The following is a 27,812-nucleotide window of genomic DNA, read 5'->3' on the forward strand; positions in this document are numbered from 1 at the left end:
CCATACCATCACAGATGCTGGCTTTTGAATGGATGGTTCTTTTCCTCTTTGGCCCGGAGGACGCGACGTCCACAATTTCCAAAAACAATTTGAAATGCGGACTCGTCGAACCACAGAACACTTTTCCACTTTGCGTCAGTCCATCTTAGATGAGCTCGGGCCCAGAGGAACCGGCGGCGTTTCTGGGTGTTGTTGATAAATGGCTTTTGCTTTGCATAGTAGAGTTTCAAGTTGCACTTATGTTTGTCGCGCCGAACTGTATTTACTGACATTGGTTTTCTGAAGTGTTCCTGAGCCCATGTGGTGATATCCTTCACACATAGATGTTGGTTTTTGATGCATGCCGCCTGAGGGATCAAAGGTCATGGGCATTCAATGTTGGTTTTCGGCCTTGCCGCTTACATGCAGTGATTTCTCCAGATTCTCTAAACCTTTTGATGATATTATGGAGCATAGATGATGAAATCCCTAAATTCCTTGCAATTGTACGTTGAGGAACATTGTCCTCAAACTGTTCGGCACTTGTCCACAAAGAGGTGAACCTCGCCCCATCTTTGCTTGTGAATGACTGAGCAATTCGGGGAAGCTCCTTTTCTACCCAATCATGGCACCCACTTGTTCCCAATTAGCCTGTTCACCTGTGGGATGTTCCAAACAGGTGTTTGATGAGCATTCCTCAACTTTCTCAGTCTTTTTTGCCACCTGTCCCAGCTTTTTTGCAGCCATAAAATTCAAAGTTCATGATTATTTGCTAAAAGCAATCAAGTTTATCAGTTTGAACATTAAATATCTTATCTTTGTAGTGTATTCAATTAAATATAGGTCGAACATGATTCGCAAATCATTGTATTCTGTTTTTATTTATGTTTAACACAACGTCCCAACTTCATTGAAATTGGGGTTGTATGAGAGGGGCAACAGTGAAACGTTGAACATCGATCTCAATTCACAGATATTGTTCACACAGATATTAAGAGTTGAGATTTTGAACTCCTTCGCTAACTCCACAGTTTACCACAACAGTACGTGTCAGATTAATTAAAGTGCAGACACTTACCACATGTAGTTTCTTTTGATTCACGTTAAAAAAAAAAAGAAAAAAGGTTTGAACAAATAAAGGTCTTCCCCACTTGCAGATAACTAAATCGGTAAAGAGCCCTCGCCGCTATTTGCAGAAATACTCTAATATCAGATACGGTCTTCTTGGCTGCAATGAATGTAGATTGTAGACTGTATTTACATTTATTTGCACTAATTTCCCTTTCCAACATTAAACCTGATGTAAATGCAAACACACATGACATTGCAAAGCACTTTTGGGACTTTGTGCACGTGTAGTACGGTATTTGCTCTTTATACTTTACATTCTTGTAATGTCCATTGTAGCCATTCCAAATTTGCTGATAACACATTGACTTGCAATGTGTTTGGCTTTTTTTCAATGTGTGAGGGCTTTCAAGCCTGACCGTCTGTGTGTGTGTGTCTGTGTGTGCGGTCCAGTCTGAGGTTGTGTTATCTTGTATCCACTGAGCTGAAGAGTTTCTGCAACAAAAGCGCGTACATCGCTCTAATGGGAATCTGCTGCACCACTGATTATATTTGGTGTTCAAGGTCAGCACACCCAGATTAGTCAGTGTGTGTGTGTGCGCGTGTATTTGTGTGTGTCTTTGGATGTCGTCCTGTGCACCGACATTGTTTTGTTTAAAATTCAATCTCTCATTTATCCCTTATGCAAACAGTACTGTTAAGACGCTGGCAAACGTGTCTACAGAAGTTTGTGGTTTAAATTTAGCTCGCTCCAACTGTTGTGAGTTATCATCAATGCCTTGGAAATGATGTGCTGTCATTCCCCGTATCATTCATTTGATAAAAATTACCCACAAAACCGCGCTGCCAGGATAACATATCTTTGAAGTGAGCTCTTTGGCATACAGTTGACTGACGCATCAAATTTCAACACACGTTTCTTGTTTGAGTAATCAACGCAGATGCACAAAACCAAGTCATGACATCAAATTATAACTTCTCTTTTAAATACTCAGCGCCGAGAAGATGTGATGAAGTGAACTTAGCGTTTTTTCCACATGGCCGTAAAATGACCGTTTTAGTTGTGCGTTTGTGTTTTTAGCACACACAGTTGCTTGTGAAAGGCCCAACAAGAAGAAGGGAGGAATTCTAGGAATAAAAGCAAAGGACAATTGTTGGAAAACAGACCAAAAAAACCAAAAACAACAATTCAGAGAACCTCAGTACTCAGCAATTGAAAGCACACAAATAGAATCACTTGTCATTAAGCAAAAAGCAAGCCTTATCACATAAAGCTCTCTTCATGACTGACTTCCTGATTGTTTACACCATATGAGGAGAAAAATAAACTATTAAGGCTAAAACTTATTTTTTTCCAATCAAGGCAATTGGTCCAGAACCAGTCCAGAAACAAAACAATTTGTGCTCTGCCTTCTGGAAAATAGCGGAAAAAAAATAAAAATAATGATTGCTGATTGACAAGGTGATACCATGTCAAGTCTGAAAATGCCGTTTGGTAAATATAACAGAGGGGACAGTGCCCACTCTTGCCACCCTGTGGTAACGACTGTATGCCTAGCTCACAGTATTCTTTCATCATTAAAACTTGTGTTGGTTGTGTGCAATTAATTATTGTTAATTAATCATGTTATGAAGCAATTGAAGGAAAACAGAGTGCACTACTACTGCAACCAGCAGGGGCACTGTTGAGTCCATCCATCCATCCATTTTCTGAGCCGCTTCTCCTCACTAGGGTCGCGGGCGTGCTGGAGCCTATCCCAGCTGTCATCGGGCAGAAGGCGTGGTACACCCTGAACTGGTTGCCAGCCAATCGCAGGGCACATAGAAACTAACAACCATTCACACTCACAGTCATGCCTACGGGCAATTTAGAGTCTCCAATTAATGCATGTTTTTGGGATGTGGGAGGAAACCGGAGTGCCCGGAGAAAACCCACGCAGGCACGGGGAGAACATGCAAACTCCACACAGGCGGGGACGGGGATTGAACCCCGCACCTCAGAACTGTGAGGCTGACGCTCTAACCAGTCGGCCACCGTGCCGCCACTGTTGAGTCTATCTCAACTAAAGAAAGAAGCACAACATGACTTTTGGACACTGACAGCAGCGACATGCACACAAGCCTCCACTAGCTCCAAGCAGCATTATGCTGCTTGATACAACACTGACATGGAAACAGGAGTCCAGAACATTCAGAGAGAAGGAGATCCTCAGATCTAGTACAAAAAAAATAACCTTGAAAATCGATTAATTGTTTGTTAATTTTTAAGGGCATTTTGTCAAATTCATATCGCAAGTATGACATTTTTTTCCTCAGAGTCAATGTCCTTCAAAAAATAGTTTTTTTTAATTTTAGCTGAATTTATTTTTGGAACCTCATTGTTTTGTTAAACAACTTGCATGGTAGATATACAAATGCAGTATTGTAAACAATTAAAAGATACCTGGTGCCATACACATTGGTTGGCTTGGTATCTAGGGTCAAAACACCAATTTAAAACGATGTATCTACTTTTGTGTAATTGTAAGGCTATCGTAATGGATAGCTTTTGAAACTGGGCTTTTGGAACAAACGTAATATAAATATTAAATGCTCTGTTGAGAAACAAATACGTTTCCACTGGACCATTTTGAACCAGTGACAAAGGAAGGCTGGTGGATGTGGCTTCCTGCAGAATATACGCACACACCCCCAAACATCACCACCGCCAAAAGCGGACAACGTGTGCACATACGTGCCCAACTTCAATCCACCAAACCGTCTACACGGCATCTGCCTTTATTGAGTCGTGGTCACACTGGCCAGGAAATTATTGGAGCGAGAGAGAGTATGATTGAGTGAGAGAGAGAGAGGGAGAGAGAGAGAGAGGGGCAGGGAAGGGAGGGAGGGAGGGAGAGGGAGAAGAGGAGGGAAAAGACGCTCGGGCTGGATCATTTGGGCAGAGCGGCTGCAGCCACGGTGGATGTTAACACAAGGCGGCCAGCGAACGGACGACGGACGGACGGGGAGCTTCAGTTGACTTTTCCACAGACACACACAGGATGCTAACATGGTGAGTGTGTTTTGTGTGTGCGCGTGTACAATTGTTGAGCATCAACTTCTGCTGATAACTGACTGAACGCAACGGCACCAATCCAGTCACCCGTGCGTCGCGGACCTCCGATGACCAATACCTTAACCTTCCTCTTCAGGCTGTCAGGATGCTTTTGATTGACGGACCGATCGTTATATTTGTCTCTTGGGAATTGCCTTTCAATCATTTGCGTGGCATGGGATTGCGTGTGGAAGGATGGAGAAGCACCCAGTCAATTATGTAGCAGCATGTTATTTTGCACCCATGTCCAATTCGCTGTCACGCTGCTACACTTCGACTCTATCAATGAGCTTTTTTACAGCCCAATGCTTACGATGACTGATTAAGGCTTGCTTTTCGGTTGGTGCCACTTCGGCGCTCCCATTTCGAAGCGGCTCAGGGGGCCCTCGGCTCTTAATGTATAGCCCGTATGGGAATTTAGAGAATTTAATGCGAACATAAATGAATGTGTGCAACATTGCATGAACAATTTAGACCCCGGAGGATACGGCGGATTACTGGGGAGTCTTTTCCTGCACTGAACTCTTTCCAATCAAATTAGAACACCGTGATTACAGTTGATGCACATATTATCTGATTTCATGAGCTCATCTCACCTGTCAGGTGTGGTTTGCTCTCGTGGCAATGTGTGTCATTTTGATTTGTGTTACTTACATTACACCTCTTGCCAGCAGCATAAACGAGTGGCTGTAATGGTGTGCGGGTTTACGTGTGTGTGTGTCTTTGTGCCCACGTGTATTCAACGCTCGTCAGCAGTCTCGCGGCAACATTATGGCAGCATTACAGCCCTCGCTCGCTGGCAATCAGTCATGCGAGTGCTTTTGCAGCAATTAGGCTCAAGTATGTGAGGCAGATGTGAGTGAGAGCGTATATAGTACAGCACAGTGCATGCAGTATATACAGGTGTATACTGTTTGTACTGTATGTATGTACGGCATAAGGAGAGCGATGAATGTGCGAGTGTGATGTCCCTGCAAATGATTTCACGACTAAATGACTTTATGGTCCTGTAAAAGAAAAGCACACACATTTGGAATACCTTGTACAGAATTCTAAACGACATTAAGTGTAAACTGGCTTCTTGTAACGAAAATAGCATATTTGGCATTGGCCTTAGCAAGCCTGCATGAACTCTTGGTTTATAAACAGGGTTTCCCAAACTTAGCCTGACCCTTTTTATTGGTCAGCTGATTTTCCGAGTCAAATATTGTAAGCTATTAATAAGGAATTACTTTATTAGTCGTGTTCAGTGTAATAAATCCACGTCTGTTGTGTTCCGTCTCTACTGTATATGTGTTCAAATGTATATGATTGTAGCGTTGTGGCAATACCGAATGACGATCTTTTGATACATTTGGAATGCTAGGGAGGAAATACCTTTTTAGTATGGCTCATCAGGTCAAATAGTGTGGGGAAGACCGGTCAATAATACTGGTGGAGGAGCTCGGACACGCTCATCTTGACTTTGCACTAGCACCAGCATTAAGAGAGTTGTGTGCAGTGTTTGACAAACTTTGGGAAATGATCAGACAATGTTGGTGTTCGTTTATTTGTTTTTCAAGTAAATTCCACTTCACGACGTGTTGCGTGGTTTCTTCAACAGTTCACAGATACACTTTTTGGAAGACTGACTAAATTGTGATTTTGAAGCGCTCTTCTGTTTGGGAAGTCAGCGTGATAGCTGGTAAAAAAAATTTTACACTCCCCTAGATGGACATGGCTCCTGAAACAAGTTGACTGCAACGTGTTTTATGAGCCCCGCCAGCAACTCGTGGGTCAAGAGGTGCTTTGTCATGTGCCGCTCTGTGACGACTCCTTGCTTTAGCCCAGCTGATCTTTCGCTGGGCTGCTGCCCCGCTCGCGCGCGTGTGTATGTGCGTGCACACACGTGCGTGCCAGTGCAGCTGTTCCTCCTTTCAGAGAGATTAAGTTTCATAAGATGTGATGGATGCCAGTGTACGCAGAGCCAGCTGTGTGCGCATGCGTTCGTGTGTGTGTGTGTGCGTCAGCGCATTTCTCCATATTTGTGTGCAGGGACGCATGGCGCTGCCCCTGCGCATGTATGCGTATACTGTACGTCTGGTCAGTGTTGTGTCATTGCACCGAGGGCTGCGTCATCTTAGAAGAGGCGACACTGAGGTCACGCATGTTATGAGTGGGCCTGGTAATTATAGTGACGGTCACTTTGGTTCTCACAAACCAGACCGACGCAGTCTAAACCAGGAAACACACGAGCGGGCCAACAGGCTGCTGCCTGAAACAAACCGAGACGCCTGCCAAGAAAGGATATCACAACTTTGAATGAGAATGGAACACAGCTAAGCATTGCACAGAATAGTAAATGCTAAATATTAGGCCTTCTAACATGATTTTTAGTTCATCAGGGCTTTGATTTTGAAGTTTTTGATTTCCGTCATTGAGTGTCAGCAGCCCGTTGCAGTAGCTCGGACTCCATTTCTCTTTTATTTCATTGTTTCGTTCAGAGCGGACTAAATGGGACAGGAAATTTGAACCATTTTTTTTTCCCATTGATCATGATGGGGAATGTGAGGTTACTCGCCAAGGAACGAACTAGCGAGCGGCTGAAATAAAACGGCAGCCGTGGCGCGTTTACAATTTCAGCATGCCCGCAGAATGGTCATTGGAGAATTTGATCAGGTTTCTCTCATTTATCTGCTAACAACTTCACACAACATATACTGCAGACAAGGAACGAGATGGAATAAGACTGGACCTCCTGTCTGCCAAAGTGAAGGGAGCATACGGCTCTTCTTCGCTCCCTTCTCTCAGGAATCCGCAACTTTATAAACACTGAGACCACCAACAGGCCGGTTGCGGAACAGCAGGCAGCCACACAGAGAGGCTGGCACTTTTTGGTCTTTGGACGCGCTGCAGGAGTGTTTACAAGTCACCGTCTGTGTTTATGCTTTTGAAGAAGTACATTTGTACTTTAAAAATAGTATTTCGTTTATTATTATTGTTGCTGTTATTGTTATTATATTTTGTGTTATTATTGTTTTATGTCCAATCTGTATGTGCAACACTTTGTTTCAGCAGCAGTTTTTTTGTTCAGTGTTCTATCAATAAAGTTGAGTTAAGTAACCATGAGTAACCTGTGCTAATGCAGCTATAGTCATAATTAAAGTAAATATTTGTCTGAAAATCACTTCAAGGCCATAAATATAAAACAATCAAAGGAAAAACAGTAAGTACAGCGGCAACTGAGCGTGTCTTCTTGTGCCATGTGACGATAAATTCTTGCATCGCTGCAAAAACTAGATCATCGCACGCCATTCGAGACCTCCAAACGTACGTCGGTAGCATCATAAACCGACCGAGGATCCGCTGTCGTAATGTGTTGTGGTTGGCTTCTTGCTCCAGGGCACCAAAACAGTAGTCAACAAGCAGACTACTTTGAGTTCCATCACTGATTTTTATAAACATTCTAATTTGTGATTAATCTCAAAGTTTCCACTGGACTATAGAAAAACTCAAGTAAGCAGTGAAAGAACAATAAAAGTACATTTTGGGACTGCCTGGTGCAAAAGGCCAAAATAAGAGCATTAGATTACAAAGACATGGATGGCTGCCAAGTCAAGTGAAGAGCATTCAATATTCTGTCTCCTCAAACATTGAAGTCGACGCTGGATGACAGTCTTATCTGCGGAACTATAGGCAAAAGTGTCCTGTCAGCAATTTTAAAGACATCATATAAGCTGCACCCTGAGGGGAGAACCATGATTAAAGATTAGATTAATACATTTCAGCATCACAGCCTTCAGTAGGATTTTACACGAAAGAACCTATGTATTGTGAATAAGAAGGGCAGAACATAGCATCTGTATGGAACACTTCACAATTTCCTTGTAGAACTCAGCATATTTTTCCATGCCTCATTTTAGGATAGTTGCGTGCAAATGGATTGAACATTTTCACTTTTTGAATGATGGACTACTAATTCACTACCTGTGCGATCTTCGGAGACATGTATAGTCATGGTTATAGTGTGCAGTGCATCACACTGAGAGATATTTCAAATAGTTTCTCCGTGGTGTGAAGTTTAACGAGCTCACTCACCAGAATGGGGAAGAATTGTGTACATCCAATTTGCTAGTATTGAGCAATCACACCTAAAAAAGTGTCCGGAGAGTGTCGTCGAAAGGCAACAAGAAATGATGTGGAAGTCCCGCAGCTGTTCCACCGCTAAACTCCCGTCTAGAGCAGATGGAAGCATACGGGGGCAAGGATGGGTGAGGAGGAGAAGAAAAAGAGGACGCAGCGGAGGGAAAATAAGACTTTGTGGTTTGGCGGCAGTTTGCTATGTAAAGCCATGATGCATGCCGGAGGGATTGAGGCTGGAGCGCTGCAGCATGGATGAGCGGGAGACAGCACAACGATAATAATTAAGGACGAGGACAAACATTTAATTGGGCTCCAAAGGCATGCCGAGGTGGGAAACTGTTAATCCTTGCAGAAAAGTACAATGTGTTTGGCTCAGATTATGTGTGCGAGAGTGAGTTTAAGCAGTAGGTTTGGAAAATGGAATTGTTGTGGCTGTGCCTGGTTTGCTCTGATTGGACTGGCTGGTAAGAGAATCCGCCATTGAAGGGAAAAATAACAACACTGAATCTCTCCTTCCATAATTTCTGTCTGATCTTCATATCGTTTCCATTCTTATTCTGGGAGAGAGCCAGCAACGCAGAGCAGGCACATGGAGCACATGTAATAATAATAAATATGGAAATGTGATGGCAGCACGTCTTTGCTGTGGAACACTGAGCGTAAACATAACGAGGAGGTACAGGCAAAATGAGAGGGGAACGAGAGAAGGCTGTCTTTTCCGCTCGCGTTTGCTGACTACAGTACAGATACCGGCAACCATAGTGTACGAGCGAACGCATTTGATTGACAAGTGAAGGGCTCGCCCACACAGTCCTGCAGTTCGAGGGCAGGCCTTATTTTTCATGATTTCAGAACCTTATTTTACACACATGGTGATTTTTTCAAAAAAAAAATTATGATTATTATTATACATTCAGACTTTTTTTACCTCTTCAGTGCATCTTTGAGCACAAAACCGTCTTTTAAAGATTGTGATCTCCATCACGAAAACGCAAGGTAGTGTCTGCTATATTTGGGCTCTTAGTAAACGATTTCAAACTTAGTAAAAAAATAAAATAAAAAAACAACAGCTAAATCAATTCAACAAATATTACAGGACAGGCTAGTAGGTTTAAAAATACTTTATGTACGGTATTCATCTTTCTCAAGCTGCTGCGCCTTCCTGTCAAACTGTACTTGTGGAGAAAAGGACAAAAAAGGCGAAAGGAGGAGTGACACCACGAGCAGACGAAGGGGAGGCTGAGGAACGTCGGAAGCCGCCCTCCCTTCCCTGCTGGCTGTCTGCTAAATCGATAGTATCGCTGCGCCTCCTGCGCTCCTGGCTGCTCGACTTCCTATCAAGGAGCAGCACAGCTGGATCCTGGCAACCTGCAGCCCACTTGCCTGCCAAATCCTCCTTAAGGCAAAACAGTATCTCAAAATAACATCTTTAAAACTGAGTCAAACGTTGCTTCTTTTTATCTCCACCTAGGAGGTAATAGTTCTGGTTTGAATTGTCCATGTAACTTTGAGGAGCCAAAGAAAGAACTCATTATATAGTGATGATGATCTGCATAAAGACAGGGATCAAGCACTTAAATGTATCAATGGGAAACCTCCGATTTCACACAATTGCTGTGTTTGTTAGTCGTCGACCAGTTTGTAATCGGCAATTCTGCCACCTAAAGGACAGAAGTAAAACTGTTTTGACTGCAACTTCAGACTGTTTGAATTGTTTGACTGAGCTCAAAGGCTTTCTCATTAACAGTTTACACAGTATAAAGTTGCTTACGGTTCCGTTTCTATAACTCACCGCTGGATTAAAGTTCTGCAAACGAAACCACCTTGAGGATACATTTGCACGGCTAAAACTGTTGCATGTGGGGTTTTTTCTTTCTTTTTTTGCACGTCTCACTGGCGACGACACATCGTGTGCTATATTTTGCAAATGGATTTCTGTGATATTCACAATTCTCAGGAAAACTCCATGCTCTGTGATTTACAGCCAGCCTCGGACTTCAGTGAGTCATGTCTCTTTGACGGAAGCGCACAAATGTTCAGGTGGCGGGAAAATACATATAGCTGGAAGTTACACGAGCCAGATATGTGTTTAAAAAATAATAATAAAGTAAAACATTCATATATATTAGTGCCAAAAGAAAAAAAATATATATTTAGAATGATATTGAAAGCCCTACCTTCCATGGAACAATGTGTACTTTACTTTTTAGACCAAATAAATCATTAACAGTGAATGAAAAGCTTGCCAATGACTGCACAATCTGACTGTGCAGGAAAGCAGAATTTATACAGAAACTCAAGAAACCCAAGTCACAGCAAACCGGAACAATAAATGTAAAAGCTTTTCACGTGAACTGAATATGACAGAACTGACGATAGGCCGGTCCAGGTGGAAGCGCCTCAAGCCCGAATTCAGCTGGGATAGGCCCCAGCTCACCAGCAACACTAGTAAGGATAAGAGGTGGATATGAAAGACTGTTGTCTTTTGTCAATCAGCGATGGAAAAGCAGAACTGACGTTTTTATGGACGTTTCATGGATGGCTACTTCAGGCTCCAGCCAGGAATTTTCCAGTCCATTATATGAGTGGAGAGTGTTTGCTCTGCGTCCTCAGCGGGAGTCCTCTGCTGTGGCAAAGCTTCAGTCCTTGCCTCCTCTTGCACAAACTCCCCATTCACAACCGCCGGGACTAAAAGTGACACCTGAATGCCTTAAAATGGCCCCCACCAGCCCTCCTCATCCACTTCTTAATCTGCAGGTTCAGGATTAGTTGGAAATGTGTTGTGACCTGGTTTATTTTATTTTATTTTTTTGCCAAAGGAATCAGGAGAAGACTAAGTGCAAAACAATATAACACATTGTCAAACACTAACATTTCAGAAAACGCAAAAACAAAACACTTTAACATTTCAGGAAACACTAAAACAAAAGCAAAACAAGTTTTGTTAATTTGTTTTCTGAAATGTTAAAGTGTCTTGTTTTTGTGTTTCCTGAAATGTTAGTGTTTCACAATTTGTTTGATTGTTTTGCCCTTCCAGGCCACCGTAGAAGACTGATGAGCTCCCACATTTCTTTTGTCCCGCTCTTTATCTTTCATCCTGTTGTCATTGGCTTGCCTTCGCCCTCTCTTCGACGGCGCAAATCCCTTTTCCTCTTGTTCATGTTCAGGAATTATGTGCTGCCCCTTCATTCCCCTCAGAGTCCCTAAAGCACCTGGGATTAAACGTGTGTGTCTGTCTGTGCCTGTGTGTGTGTCTGCCATTTTCCTCATCATTCACCATGAGTAGGGATTGTGCGAGGGCTCTCTCTGTGTAACAATCATGGTAAAGACAGACCTGGAATGAGGTTTAAAGGTTTACAGAATGCTAAGTATTGCAGTGCCATGTGGACTGTGCAAGATTGCGCGTGTGTGTGTGTATGTGCATGTTTGTGTGTGGTCCCATGTGGATAAATAATCTCTTTACAAGCGGCAAACATTTGAAATTGCTAGATGTGCTCTGACCTCACAAGAGAGAATGCCACAGGCTTGAATGCAAACCTGACCTGGAATGTCCTGCAGGATCTTTGTTTGGGATTTAACGTTTCTAGTGTTGATGCTCCCATGTTTAATGTGTGAAATAGCAAAATGTGTTGTTAGAAACTGTACTAGCTAAATTTACATGGCTTTACGAGGTTACACGAAGTACGTGGACTTGTGTTCCAACTCAAAATCCACAAAAAAATCTATAAAAACGTAAGATGCATCTGCAGCATGGCTCACCTTCTTCTTATGTCTTTGTCATTTGTCAATAAAGTTAAGAGCGTTCCGTAAGGAATTGTGTTTGAGGTTCCACTGTATTCTTTTCCAATTCCTGATTACTCACCTTAGGGCTCCATTTTCTTTTTTCGCAAATGCCGGCGGGTTCACATTTTCGTGCAAGCGCAAGGGTGTATCCTTGGAGATGGGACAATTTGGTGGCAGAAAGTCAGTTTAACCTTGTGCCTGCTCAGACCACCACTAAATACAAGGTCAAATTTGATTGGGGCACAGGCAGACAGATAGTGAGGTCCGTGAACATATTTAAGTCACCAGCGGTTATCACCAGCTCATTCTGTATTTAATAAGGGTACCCGCTCACAGTGTCTGTTGCTACACCGTCTCCGTCGAGACTGTCATTGCGCCGCATTTAAAGGGAATGAGAGGAGCTGCTTTGATTGGCGGCAAATGAAGTCGGCTGTTAACACACCCACAGTGGCGCAGCCCGCCCATCTCGGATCCAACGGGTTGCGCCGGTCTATGAAATTACCAACGCTGGTCTGACCCGCCCCTGGCGCACAGTTGCGTCGCATTCACACCGGTCACGATTGTTACGGTTGTCGTAGCTTCTGCTGTAAAATGTGGCTCAAATACGGACATTAAATTAGCATTAAGTACAAAGTATTCTGTTAAATCCTCATATCTCCAAAACCATAGCTTTTCAGGAAACCAAAAAAAATGTAAATGTTAATGTAGAGCCATTAAAATTACATCGTCAAAAAGAGTAAGCCATTTTCAACACTTAAGATTGGTCAATAATTAGTAATAAATAAGTAAATAACAGAAATGTAATGAAATTGACCAAATTTAGACGTAGGAGTTTTCAGCCTAACACCTGTGATATACTCATTACAATATGCTGTTGAAACTGTTTGGGTTGGTCTTTTTTATGTTAGTGTATCAGTCTTTCTCGAAGTAGTACGTTAATACTTTATTGTTATGATGGATGTAAACATCCTGTGAGTGGTGCAATCTGAAATTGCAGGAAATGAAGACAAAAACCCAGACACCTATTGCTTTATGATACCATATCTGTGCTCCCGTGTGTTCTTTGTGCACTCCCTAATGTATCCCAAAGCCCTCGACTCAGCAACCACTCCATTTGCGGACACAGGAAGTGCCTCAGCAGGCCTCCCGATATTAAATTTGAACCGTCATATAATACATCCACCTCCCCTCTCCGGTGAAGGGATTGGCATCGCTTTTGCTCGCGCATCCACTGAATGTCTCCACCAAAGCGACGAGACACCTCACAAACTGCCGCCCTCCCACAAGGAGCTCCTTTCATAGATTATTGAGAATAACAAGGTTGTCTCCTCGAGTTACAGACTCCGTCTCGGCTTGGGCGTCAATAAACTGTGGAGGGTTTCATAGCTTCAAAGAGGTAATGTTTGTATCTTGTCGTTAGTGTAACTCGTGAGCAGCTTGACAACAAATGTGTGTAGAATAACACACAGCTGATAAGAAAACAAATAGATGATTAAAAAAAAAAAGAAAGCACAAAACAAATTCCTCTACATCTGCTCCTTTGTTGTTTCCCCAAAACGGTAAAAGCTCAATTAAAGTATTGCTTTCATGTGGGGCGTTCAAGAGCATCATGAGAGTTTATTAAGCTGTTTCTCATCATCAAATAACTTCATTATATAAATATAATTTAATTGGCCTTCAATTGTTGCTGCACAGACTCACTTCAGGTTCACAAAGAACTGCTTGCTCTTAGTGCCGTTTGTGTGTGCGCACACAACAACTATTTGGGCACCTCTAGTGCTTCTCTTCTTTCGACAGACATATTAAGGGAGCGTAAATGCCAAGTTAAGGGAACTAAAATGCAGGATTATAACCTAATCTGACATTTCTTGGCTGATATGATGATTCGCCGATTAGAAACCAGTCTGCCACGCCAGCAGCATATGTGTGTGACAACAAGAGACACCATGTACAATAATGTGTGTGTGTGTGTGTGTGTGCATGGTGAGGATTTATTTGCAGGCAAGCTTAACGTATGCTGGCTGCTCGACTACATGAAAGAGAACAATCATCCGAATGAGAATTGCAAAGCCGCATATTTCAAACTGTCAACCGCTGCATTGGCATCTACACACACACACACATTCCATCACTCTCGCACGCATAGGCACAGCATGGCAGTTTGCGATAAGCTCGCTCACTCCAGACGGTCCGCTCACGTCCACGCAAGCGACGGCAGGTTCGCTCAACAAATTTGCGTGCACGATCTGCAGCCCGCTGATACGTTCGCCCTTGTGTTGTTTTGCGGCGTGTTGTGTTGTCGCTCACTGCCAGCAGTTCGGTGGCGCTGGTACGCTCTTTCGCCTCTTGTCTTCGGCGCTGGGTGGCGGCCAGCAAAATGGTGGCGCTCATTGTGGCTGCCATTGATTTGCTCCAGCGGGTCTCTTGGATGGAGCATGCGTGCATGTGCGTGATTTAGTGACTGCTCTCTTGTTTAAATCCTTGTAGAAACACAACTTGCTCTCATGAAACACTAAAATACACTCTCAAAGTTTTATAGTAGTCGTGGTAGTAAATAACCTACTCTTCAGGCTTTAGTATTGAATACTGTAGGAGGGAAAATGGCCTTCTTTCCTGTAGAAAAAGGTTTGGTAAAGAAATGTCGACATAATAGAAATCAAATTATTAGAAAATGACAATAATTTTACCATAAGGAGCTTAAACCGGTTAAATTACTATTAAGGAGAGTTAATATTCACTCACTCAAGTGTAGTACAGTATGTACAGTTTTTTCTTCATCTTTCTCAAAATGCATCACGAGTCAGTTGAGTTCGGTTTACCTTGGTTTCCAAGAGCTACAGAAAAGAGTGACATTATAGCTTGCAACAACACAATCTGCTGAATCCAACAAAGAAGCAAAATAACACAGTAAACAACAACGAAGGGCATTCAGTCTTTGGTGCATTTTTTTTCTTGCAAGTTCCACGTTGTCTACCGACGTAATGCAGTGCGTCTAATCCTTGAATTCCATTCTTTAGGTACTAGCTCTGCAGCAGATACATTAGCAATAGAGGACCGGAAAAGAAATGCCATGGCTCAATTAGCGCTTTTTCAAGTGCAGTTCGGTACACTTTTGGGCATTTCCCTTGCTGAGGATCCCAAAATATCCAGCGCAATTTTTGGCACCCTTTCATCAGGTATGCCGCTCGCAGTAGTTTGGTTTGCTTGTGGGCAGGACACAATATTGAATACCGGTATCGCTTACAGTACAGTAGCAAAACACCAGCAAATACAGTGGTGCACTTTTTGCAGTTTTTACTTTTTAATGAATTATTCCCAAAGTATTTTGTGTTTATTCAAATAGACACCAGAAAATTACAGGCTTTCTCTTAACTATTTCTTACTTACTATATATACATATATATTGTCTGTCGTCCCTGCATGTCTAATTTTTCCATAACCGCAATTTGTTTTCCCTCAGACAAGCTTTGAAAAACAAACAAAAGGAAAGCTAGCATTGAACTATAAATAATGCAGAGACGCAGATTGGGGTCAAATGCTTTGGATTCCACAACGCATACCCCAGGATGGGAGTGCACGCACACGCATATTATTATGCGCTGTTTTCTTTTCCGTATCAGCGATATGCATTCCCTAGCGAGCAATCAGCGAGACGATGCAGCGCACGCCGAGCTCTCGGTGTATTCAGTTTCATGTGAGCGTGCGCCTTTCGTAGCGGGCGTTTCCCACCTCCTTGTGCCTCACTGACAAAGGCATTTGGAGAGTTTTGGGAAAATATTTAGTTCTCCTGGAGCACCTATCGTGAGCCCACAACCACCGGCCTCCCCTTTCCCCTCATCCTTTCGGAAGTCCGACAAGGACGAGTCGACCGTCTTTCCGCGACACAGCTCAAATCCATCTTCACACTTGAGCCTGCTGCCGACATGTGAGAGATGAGTTTTCTTGCCTTGATGTATTGGCCTCTCAGCTTTTTGAAGACGTGACACATTGCATCATTAGGTACTTTTATGATGTATGTATCCCGTTTTATTTGCTTGTATGCAAAATGTTGCTGTATTACAGCAAGAGAAGTCAGACCGTATGTTGTCTTTTTTTCTCTTGGTGAATTGCATAGATTCACCAACTTCAGTGCCAGTGCCCTGACAGAGCACGAGGGTACGATTAAAAGCTTTACGGCAAGTCTGGCATAATAATTCCACATTTGCATCGGTTTTTTTTCTCCCCAGGTGGGATTTTGTTTCTTTTCACAAAACAAACGTTAACATATGAGCATTTGCCTTCTAAAGGACGATGCTAAAAATACACGGTGTACAATCAACCTACTCGAAGTGTGCCTACTAGCGGTAGCTTTTTTCATGAACCTATGCCAAACTGTCACATACTTTTTAAACGTAATGTAAACAGGCTTTGCATTGATTTTATTTTGAAAGTGTGCAGGGGTGTGAAGACTGACATAGATAATTTTCTTTCAAAGGAAAATCTCTGTTCCTACGCTATATGTTCTTCAAACACCCTTCTTCCGCTATAGGAGGAAACATGACTATGAAGGATTTTACTGGCCACAAATTAGCAAGAATGCCTTCAATTCCTTTAGCCACCGACACTGAGAAAATCTTATGAGCATATAAAAGAAAATCTGGGATTCCATAACACAGTTTTATGGTCGGGGGGAATCATCATTGTATTATAATCACGTAACACCACAAGATGAAATATTTGGCCTACATATTATTTCCTCACAGCCATCACAAATCTGCTAAAAAAAGTAAATGCGTCAAAGTTGCATTGTGGATCTCATGTACCGCGTTTTACACTTAACATGGGCTCGCATATTGCTAATCCTTAGCCTGATTTACTTGATGCAATAGTGATGTATGATCTTTTTTTATTATTATTATTGCAATATATATATATATATATATATAATTTATCTGTGCCATATTTATCTGCTTCTCTTTGGCGGTCTACTAATCTTGTGCATGTAATAGATCAAAATTATGGATGGTCATGCTCTAAGAGGCTTTGAATTTGATGCTGGTGCCTTTATGTATTTAAACCTACAACACTATCAAGCTACGATACTGAATTCTGACATGCTTACACTTCTGTCCCTGAGCAAAAATATTAGAAGTGCTTCAGCATTATGGGATGTGGCATCAGTTTATCAGTCTGTTATTGTTAGCCTGATCCTGAAATCAACTGTAAAAATAATGCAGTCGTGTTTCTACAAGCTGTTGGCCATACAACGAGTACCGGTGCAATCCCTTGTGGTGTTTTCCCTGGCCCCCAAGCTCTCTAAATCCCCCGCAACGCCGCAGCATCATGATTGATGACGTCATCTCTGACATCAGTGACACATGAAAACGAAAGCTCGCTTTGATAGACGGCCGCTCGTCCTCATCCATCAGCCTCGTGCCGCCACGTGTTCGGACGATGAATTGTCTTCCGATGAGAAACATGTTCTACAATATATTCCTGCTATGAGCAGCCAAAATGGTCTCCTTGTGTGCGTTTGGTTGTTTTTTTTTTAACTGCATATTAGTGTGTGAGAGCGGGAGTGAGATCCCCGCCGTACGCACTCTCACAGCCGGCCTCGTTGGTATTTTCTTCACAGCCCGTGGATGTGCCTACTGTAAGACGAGTTCGGCATTGCTGTCAAAAGTCATGATAAAATGTAGTCATGTAGTTCTCCTCTGAGGCCCACAGATCAAACTCGCACACATGCACAGCAACAGTGTAGCCCAGTGAAAGGCACAGATGCACATATGGCCAACGGATGTATACATCACCAATCCTGCACTAATCTGGGCAGTTTCTTCTTTCATCTTTCAGTTTGCTGGCACACACACATGATGATATCAGTGAAGGGACAAATTTACATTACATTTTATATGACAACTAAAACTGCAAGTTCTGACACACTTTTGAAAAATTTGCACTGAGAAACAATTCCTCAAACACCATCACGTTGTCACCATCACTGACAAGAATGCAGCATTATCACATTTACGGTAAAATGCATAAGTCAAAACATGCCGGCTTACCCTCTTACCCGTTCAGTAGATAGTTTTCAAATAATCAAATTGGCTTTTTAATTTGTTGGACTATTATTTTGGAGTAACAGTTCGATTGTGATTCATTTGTCACTTTCAATACGAGAGACGAACGGGCTTTTGTGGCGTGAGTCCGACCACTACAACACACACACACACCTTCAAGCCCCACAATGCTCAGCTCCGTCAAACTTGCTTCTTTAATGACAACACCGGTGCCCCCAGCACAAGGGCGGACGTTCCGGCGCTCACGCTCCGATGTCTGATTCGATTGACCCTGACAACCGAGGACCATTTGGGAGCCCAGTAACTACGGCAACTCCTATCACAACATTCTGGGCGGTTAGTCGACAGGACCGGTCAAAGCCGGTGTTCCTTGCATCCATTTTTAATAGCCAGTGTACTTAGTCGCTCTTCCCCGGGCCGTCTCCCCGCGGCCTCATCGCCAAGAAGAATAGGCAGGCGCTCTTTGTGGAAAAAGCCCTCATTACGTATTTATTGTCCATAGTCTTAATTATTGAGTTAGAAGGGATGTGGGTTCTCACTCACTCTTCTTTTCTATCCCACCGTCCTTAAAAGCTATAGTATGCCACTCCGTATCCATATAAAGTGGAAAATGTGATGTTTCGCGTGCGCTCTACTCAAGGCGCTCATGTTATGGAAAGTTTCACACACAGCTGAAACATTGCAGCCAAAACCAGAAGAATTTGCCTATGTGACAAGTCCAAAATGTTTTTTCCTTCTGCAGTGCATTAGGACACTGGCATTTGTAAAGCCGCACTTGTGAACTGCTATTAATTAACGCAAACAATTATCCGTGTTCTCGCTCAACTATGGTGCAGACAAACGGCATTAAAGGAGACATATTATGACTTTTTAAAATTTACAAACAGGAAAATGTATCTTCCATGCTTAAGTCAAAATACCCCAAGGATCAAGAATTACTTACAGATCGCATACAGAAAGTCAAAGCATCAATTGTAATTTCACTTGTGGAGGCAGCACTTCGTCACCAAGCAGCTCAATTCCAGTCATGGCAAAAAAATATTAGACCACCCTTTTTTCTTCAATTTTTTGTTCATTTCAATTCCTGGTACCACACGAGGTATATAAACAGGATTACCTGAAGTCAAAAATAAACATGACAAAAATGCAGCTAAATCCGTAAAAAACATCTTAGTTGTTAATTATTATTGTATGGACCATTATCTTTGTCCAAACAAACGTACCTTTATTTGTACCAGGCATTAAAAACAAACAAGAATCAGAAGAAACTTTTTTTTTTCCATGACTATACTCTTTTTCGTTAATGTGCGGATCTGTGCATGTGGTACATGCAGCGGACACATGGCCAACCAAATCTAACGAGACTTTAGAGGCAAAGCTTTCCTAAAGATTCTGGTCGAATTCCAAATTTTATATATATATATATATATATATATATATAAGCGTTTGTATAATGTCAAAAATCAGTCAATTTTCTACTCATTTGGCACAAATCCTTCTAACTTCTCAGAGGAAATGCTTGTTTCAGGGATAATAAACGAGAGTGAACCATTTTGCAATGTGTTTGCAGATCTCCTCTTTGCATTTCCCTGCATGTTATTTTGAATCTGGCTCGTGTACTCTCAGTGTGGGGCCGGCCAAAATCAATGGTGGGGAAAAGGTTATGTAACCCCATCCTTCTCTTTCAGTCGTTCTAAGATGTCATCGGAGAAGATTGACCAAGAAGTGTATTTTTGGATTCAATTGTCCATTGCCTTTTCCTTGACCTTCATGGGGATGGGCGAGTGTTAACATATTGGTTATTTCACAGTCTTTATTTTTCAATGGACTTGTCAGATCCACTGCATCTCTTGGAGTGCGTCTTGTTTTTCATCCAGATGTGTAAACATTCCTCTGGTTATTCTGAGCTTGCATAAGAGAGAAGCTGCGTTGCGTTTGGCTCACACCACATGAAACGCCTTTAAAGCGGGCACGGTGCGACTGCGGCTCCGTTTCCTGACACAGTGGGTCTTCGTGGAGTCGGCTTTGACAATAGAGGCACTCTCTTAACTTGTGGTGTGCCCTGGAATTCAGTGAATGCATGATGGCAAGTCGGCGATGGTGGGGGTTCTCTCAGCTTCCTCTTGTGAGGCCCTTCCAGTCATTGGGATGTGGAGGATATTTGTTGTATTTTCAATGAATGAGTGGAAGAGGACAAGTGAGTCACTTTCTGTAGGAAGGTATAGACTAGGTGGGTTATAAAGGGAGCAGCATATGGACAAAAGGTTCAGTTATTGAAGGGTTAGCCCGCTTCTGGGCGCCAGCAAATCCATATTTTATTTGACACTGGAGCCGCTCAAGGCCTGTAAATTATTACTGCTGTATTCCACCTGCTTGTGGAGGTCGGCCAGCCATCTTGATCGCCAGGTGTGCGCGCGCGCACGTTTGCGGACGTGCCGCTGGCTCGAAGAGTCGGGCCAGAGCAGTGGCGTTGTCGCCGTACCGCATGTTCATCCATCCATACATGCTCCAGCCGCCCCTCCATCCATCCATGTAATAAAACACATTACCTAGGTGACTGCCTCAGATGGGCCATTTTCCTCCCAGCACGAAAGGTTCACCACTGTATGCAGCCGTGGGCCGGAGGGAACTCGTTGCACCACAATGAGACGCACACATGTGTGCACACGCTTGCACGTGCAGGCTCACATTGAAAATATTTGTGTTCTACTGTACATATTAGTACAATTGTAATTATTTTAGCTCCTTTTTATTCATCATATGGGCTAAATCATTTTTCTTTCTTATTTTTTTCAATGTATCGGGTATTCGTGAGCCACCAATACTTAACCCTGAAAAATTCTGACGTGGCGTACATCCTCATCGCCTGTAGTTGGCGCTACACTGCGGCGGTTTGACGCAGCAGCAATCATCACAAGCATCAAAAAGAAAGAAAGTTCTTTGTTCGCCATGACCTCTTATTGTGTTAATTGAAATGTTATGTACCAAAAGTGCTCGTGGTATTGGTAGTCGGAATCTATACTCAAGATTGAATACTCGCACTGGAATCGATCTGTAACATCCCTAATTATACTTACAAGTTAGCTATGTGTCTAGTATAGTATAGTATAGTATAGTATAGTATAGTATAATATTGTATAGTATAGTATAGTATAGTATTGTATAGTAGTAGTGGTCATAATGTTGTGCCTGGTAAGTGATTAAGGAAAACAGTTGCAATGTATCCCTTTTTTTAATTACATTGCAGAGACCGTATGTCATTTTTATTTTATTTTATTTTTATTATTATTATTTTGTTAAATCATAAGGGTACGGGTCGATCACCTTCTTTATAGGACAAAAATGTTGGTGGACCAGCCATTACACGTCACATTGTGTTGCCACAAGTGTACGGGTGAGTGTCGTAAGCAACGAATCAATAGTGATGTGTAATTATTGACACAAACGATCCGTCAATGTTTGTTTACTCTCTACAGTCGAGAAATGTGAAGCAACTGAAACAAAAAAGAAGACGGCGTGTACCACATCATTTAGCACATCCCACCTGTGCTACTAATGCTGTTCGAAATCGTGACATATATATTTTAAGTTTAGCTCCCTGCGAGACAACTGTTATCGTTTGTCCTTGGAAAAATACTTTTTGTTGCCGTTTTGGTTTTGTACTATTTTGCATGAAATAGCAGACAGCTGCTCCAAAGTTTGACATTAGCGAGACTTTTCCACACCTTGTGCTCTCTTATGTCTAATGCAGCCCTATGGGGGGCACAAGGCAGTGCAAACTGTAGGCCGGTCCCAAGCCTGGATAAATGCAGAGGGTTGCGTCAGGAAGGGCTTCCGGCTTAAAACTTCGCCAAACAAATATGAGCATTCATCCAAAGAATTCCATACCGGATCGGTCGTGGCCCGGGTTAACAACGTCCGCCACCAGCCCCGTCAACCTGCGGGGCGCCGGTGGAAATTCAGCTACTGTGGGTCGAAGTTGAAGAAGAGGTGGAAAGCGGGTTCTTCGGCAGAAAGAGAAGAGGAAAGCACAAAGCCTAGAACTGAATGTGGGGACTTTGAATATTGGGACTATGACAAGAAAATCTCGGGAGTTGGTTGACATGATGATTAGGAGAAAGGTTGATATATTGTGTGTCCAGGAGACCAGGCGCAAAGGCAGTAAGGCTAGAAGTTTAGGGGTAGGGTTTAAATTATTTTACCCCGGTGCAGATGGGAAGATAAATGGAGTCAGGGTTATTTTAAAAGAAGAGTTGGCTACGAATGTCTTGGAGGTGAAAAGAGTATCAGATCGAGTGATGAGGCTGAAACTTGAAATTGAGGGTGTTATGTGTACTGTGATTAGTGGCTATGCCCCACAGGTAGGATGTGACCGAGAGGTGAAAGAGAAATTCTGGAAGGAGCTACTAGACAAAGTAGTTCTGAGCATCCCAGACAGAGAGAGAGTCGTGATTGGTGCAGATTGTAATGGACATGTTGGTGAAGGAAATTGGGGTGATGAAGAAGTGATGGGTAAGTACGGCATCCAGGAAAGGAACTTGGAGGGACAGATGGTGGTAGACTTTGCAAAAAGGATGCCAGTTGCTGTAGTGAACACTTTTTCCAGAAGAGGCAGGAACATAGGGTGACCTACAATAGTGGAGGTAGAAGCACGCAGGTGGATTACATCTTGTGCAGACGATGTCGTCTGTAGGAGGTTACCGACTGTAAGGTAGTGGTAGGGGAGAGTGTGGCTAGACAGCATAGGATGGTGGTGTGTAAGATGACTGTGGTGGTGGGGAGGAAGATTAGGAAAACAAAGGCAGAGCAGAGAACCATGTGGTGGAAGCTGAGACAGGACGAGTGTTGTGCAGCTTTTCGAGAAGAGGTGAGACAGGAGGAGCTTCCAGAAGACTGGACCACTGCAGCCAAGGAGATCAGAGAGGCAGGCAGGAGAGTACTTGGTGTATCTTCTGGCAGGAAAGGAGAGAAGGAGACTTGGTGGTGGAACCTTACAGTACAGGAAATCAGGTTGGATAAAATTAGAAATGAGCTCATCAGAGGGACAGCCAAGGCTCGATGTTTTGGAGACAAAGTTAGAGAGAGCAGACTTCGATGGCTTGGTCACGTACAGAGGAGAAATAGTGACTATATTGGTAGAAGGATGATGAGGATGGAGCTGCCAGGCAAGAGAGATAGAGGAAGACCAAAGAGAAGGTTGATGAATGTCGTGAGGGAAGACATGAGGGCAGTTGGTGTTCGAGATGAGGATGCAGGAGATACGTGTAAAAAGATGATACGCTGTGGCGACACCTAAAGGGACAAGCCGAAAGGAAAAGAAGAAGAAAGAAGTGCTCTCTTATGTTTCTGTCATTCCCTCTCACGGCACCCTTCACCTCAATTTCTTTTTTTTTTAGCCTCGTCCATCATCGCTCTCTCGCTCCCTCCGTCCATGCTCTGTCGTTCACCAGGTTCGTACTAATGCTCAATTAGCCTTGAATGAGGTCGCCACTGAAAGCTGGGTAAATAGGTAATTACATGTTGTCGTCTCCCCACCTCCTGCTAATCCACTCAACTTTATTCTACCTCTCTGTCTCTCTCTCTCTCCCGTTGTCTCTACCACTCGTTCCCTTCTGCCAGAGATAGCCCAGTGGAGGCCCAGCGTGGGCCTGTTAGTCACAGCTGGCTTAAACTTTCGATTGGCCACTTTCCCCATTCTGCTTATTGCGCACTTTTGCCTTTCTTCGAGACGCAACAGCGGGGACACTTTATCATTAGAATGGGAAAATTGGAGGCACCAGTGACTAAATGCTGATGCAATGCACAGCTGCTAATAGAGACGGATCAATGTGTTCTAAACACTTGGGATACTTTGTCAGAACACATCAGACATAGAACGGACTGGGTACCCAAGCAATTGTCCAAAGGCAGCGTTTCTTGTCGTATCTTTTAGCGTCACTTCTTCTCCAAGAAAAGGATGCCGTCTTCCTCTTGGTTTGTCTGAAAGACCCCTATCTCACTGGCCTGGAGACTCATTGACGACCCGATGGCGACTCCAGTCTCCTGGAGACGAGCCGGCTAGCCAGGGAGTCGCGGTAAAATCGAACACGTTTAATTTCATTGAAGAGCGTTTGGCGACTCCTTGATACGCTCACTATAAAGAAAAAGCTATCTTGATGTCACAAAACTGCACTTGATCGTCGCCAAGATTGTTTGAATGACTGTTTTTTTTTTGGGTGGGAGGAGTGTACAGCAGTTGCTTTGAAAATGGCTTGGTTTACTTTCTGTATCTAATGTCAGAAAAATCCATGAAAACAAGTCAATAGAAAAGACACTGTCTCTGACCAACCCTCCGCTCCCACCACTACTCACCATATAGAAAAAGCTTAATGTTGCTTAATGTCAGAAAACTGCGATCAATCGTCACCAAAATCTATGTGGCCATCTCTACGTGTGCCCACTTCAACGTCTGAAAATATCAGAACGATCGGCCCAATATTTTGGATTTCATGTACGATAAAGCGTTTTCCTCTTGATAGATTTTCCATCTCCGCATTTAAAAAAAACACACACAAAAGCACATAATGTGTTATATATTTATTTAAAAAATAGATACATTGTATATAGGCCTATATCAGTGACTTCCGGGTGAATTGGTTGTCACTATGTCTGAAGACGTCTTCCCAGTGAGAGCACAAGCAATATTTTGGTCTACTGGGTCCCGGAGTCGCTGCGACTGATCATCCACGGCAGTTTCAGTGCCATCTCCGCCATCATCAGGGACAATGTTTGTACAATCGACATCATCCATCTGCCATGGAAGCCACCAATGACAAGCGCAAATATGCAAAGGGCAGAAGGCAGCGCAAAGAATGACAGTGGTTTCATCGTTTGTGTGCGTTGAGAGATGCAAATGTATCAAGCACAAGGAGGAAATGAGTAAGGCTGCAAATGGTTGAATAGAACAAGGAGAGGGTGAAGAAGGATGCAGAGGAAGTGATAAGTTGAGTAATGCCAGACAGCCTGAATCCTCCTCTCAATCAATCACATTTTCCCTTCCTCTCCTCTCATTTTGTCCTATTGATTTCTTGTTTTCGCCACTGTGCTGAAAGCAAAGCTCAGATGACTTCTGTGAGTTTCCAAGGCCTTCATCTCGCAGGGAAAAGTGCGCTTTGCTCATTTCTAAATATTTAATTTCTATTTTCATTCAACATTGTGAGGAGAGAACTGTGGGTAAAGGGAAAAGGTCACGAGTCAGAGCTTTGTCCCAATACTGCACTTCAATTTCATTTCAGTGTCATGGGAAAAAACGATAACAAATACTTGAGCTTTTCCTTTATTATGAGCCAATTGAAAGACTTATGGTGTACAGACCAAAATGTTCCCAAAAAGAACAAGCTAATTTGATGCAGAAATTATTATTTTATGGTTTACCTGTACTCAGTTTGTTTTACCCTAATCTCCCTGGGATTAAACTTTCCTTTTAGGACAAATAGTCATTTTTATATGGCTGAATTAACTTCCGTTCAATATCTGTATCATATAAGTAATATTTAATTATGCCCTGAATTACTGGCTTTAAAACATCTGTGTAAAAACAGGTTTCAATTCATTAATCGATAATTGGATTTTGTTGTTTCCAGGCTTCTATGCCAAAAAAAAAGGTAGAAAAAAGTGGTTTATATAACATTGGTGTTTTAGAATAAACATTGTCTGATTGCATCGAAGATAGCTGGGTTAGGCTCCAGCAGCCCACGAACCTAGTGAGGATAAGCGGTAAAGAAAACGGATGGATGGATGGATGGATGAAACAAAATCATCATTATTTGAATATACAGTATATGCTTTTTGTGACATTTTTGAAACACCGTGATAGACCATTAAGGGCCCGATTTACGAAGCTCTCAAATACTGGGCGCTAATTTGCTTGTTCAATCACTCTTAACAGATTGCACAGGCTGTTGGCAACAGGTGTAAAAGTGGTGGAGACCCTAAGAGAGGCTTTTGTGCCTTAGGGAGCTGTGTTGGTTGTCACCATGAAACATATATGCAGGGGGTAAATAAAGTTTGAAGTGATGGAAGACAACTATATTACTGAGTTACACATCGCTGTCATCATTTTGAGGAAGCCAGCAACTGCATTAAAAACGTTTTGTTTGATTTAACTCGGCCCCAAGTGTGTGGGAATCAAAAGTACTCAAAGTGCTCATCATGCGTAACATTGCATTTGAAACTTGGCACACCCGCAAACACTGCTCTGGGAGAGGCCAATACTAATTGTCACAAAGCGCATCCAACTCAGCGCTTAGATCAGTCAGAAGCTCCAAAATTGGACTGCTGAATAGACGGTATGTCGAGATAATTTTTGTTCGAATTTCATAAATGTTTACACTCGCAAAACAGTTCTCCCCTGCAGCTCTCATTTTGCCTGCGCTACGCTGGCACCGCTCGGCATGCTGGTTTGCACCTGCTTTTCAGGCACACTATTTAAAGACCTCCTGGAAGCCGTCACCTTATCGTGGTGGAGGGGTTTGTGTGTCCCAATGATCCTAGGAGCTAAGTTGACAGATTACTGGATGGCTTCGAGGAAATTCTGGTCCACTATCCGGCATCTCAGGAGGGGGGAGCAGTGCACCATCAACACTGTGTATAGTGGGGACGGGGTGCTGCTGACCTCGACTCGGGACGTTGTGAGTCGGTTGGGAGAATACTTCGAAGACCTCCACAATTCCACCGACACGCCTTCCCATGAGGAAGCAGAGTCTGGGTTCACTTAGGTGGGCTCTCCTGTCTCTGGGGTTGAGGTCACCGAGGTGATTAAAAAGCTCCTTGGTGGCAAGGCAAGTGGGGATGAGATTCGCCCGGAGTTCCTAAAGGCTCTGGATGTTGTGGGGCTGTCATGGTTGACATGCCTCTGCAACATCGCGTGGACATCGTGGACAGTGCCTCTGGATTGGCAGACTGGGGTGGTGGTCCCCCTTTTTAAGAAGGGGGACCGGAGGGTGTGTTCCAACTACAGGGGATCACACTCCTCAGCCTCCCTGGTAAGGTCTATTCAGGGGTGCTGGATAGGAGGGTCCGTTGGGAAGTCGAATCTCAGATCCAGGAGGAGCAGTATGGTTTTTGTCCTGGCCGTGGAACAGTGGACCAGCTCTACACCCTCGGCAGGGTCCTCGAGGGTGCATGGGAGTTCGCCCAACCGGTCTACATGTGTTTTGTGGACTTGGAGAAGGCGTTCGACCGTGTCCCTCAGGGAGTCCTGTGGGGGGTGCTTCGGGAGTATGGAGTACCGAACCCCCTGATACGGGCTGTTTGGTCCCTGTACAACAGGAGTCAGAGTTTGGTCCGCATATCCGCCAGTAAGTCGGACTCGTTTCCAGTGAGGGTTGGACTCTGCCAAGGCTGCTCTTTGTCACCAATTTTGTTCATAACTTTTATGGACAGAAAATTTAAGGTGCAGCCGAGGCGTAGAGGGGGTCCGGTTTGGTGACCTCAGTATTGCATCTCTGCTTTTTGCAGATGATGTGGTTCTGTTGGCTTCATCAAGCCGTGATCTCCAACTCTCACTGGAGCGGTTCGCAGCCGAGTGTGACGCGGCTGGGATGAGAATCAGCACCTCCAAATCTGAGACTGTGGTCTTCAGTCGGAAAAGGGTGGCGTGCCCTCTCCAGGTCGGGGATGACATCCTGCCCCAAGTGAAAGAGTTCAAGTATCTTGGGGTCTTGTTC

General features: G+C 43.4%; 1 protein-coding gene across 24 annotated transcripts in view; it reads left to right on the forward strand.

The window, feature by feature from the left end:
- Positions 1-27,812, forward strand: part of LOC133477067 (receptor-type tyrosine-protein phosphatase delta-like) — a 168,653-nt gene that overhangs the window by 64,918 nt on the left and 75,923 nt on the right. The window contains exon 1 of one of the 24 annotated variants that reach the window (XM_061771379.1): positions 3,963-4,099. The exons of the other annotated variants lie outside the window; for them this stretch is intronic. The gene's annotated coding sequence lies outside the window, so the exon portion shown is untranslated. Of the gene's footprint in view, positions 1-3,962; positions 4,100-27,812 lie in introns of those variants that run through there. 24 annotated transcript variants of the gene reach the window in all.

This window comes from Phyllopteryx taeniolatus, chromosome 4 (assembly GCF_024500385.1).
Source record: "Phyllopteryx taeniolatus isolate TA_2022b chromosome 4, UOR_Ptae_1.2, whole genome shotgun sequence".
Taxonomy (NCBI): domain Eukaryota; kingdom Metazoa; phylum Chordata; class Actinopteri; order Syngnathiformes; family Syngnathidae; genus Phyllopteryx; species Phyllopteryx taeniolatus.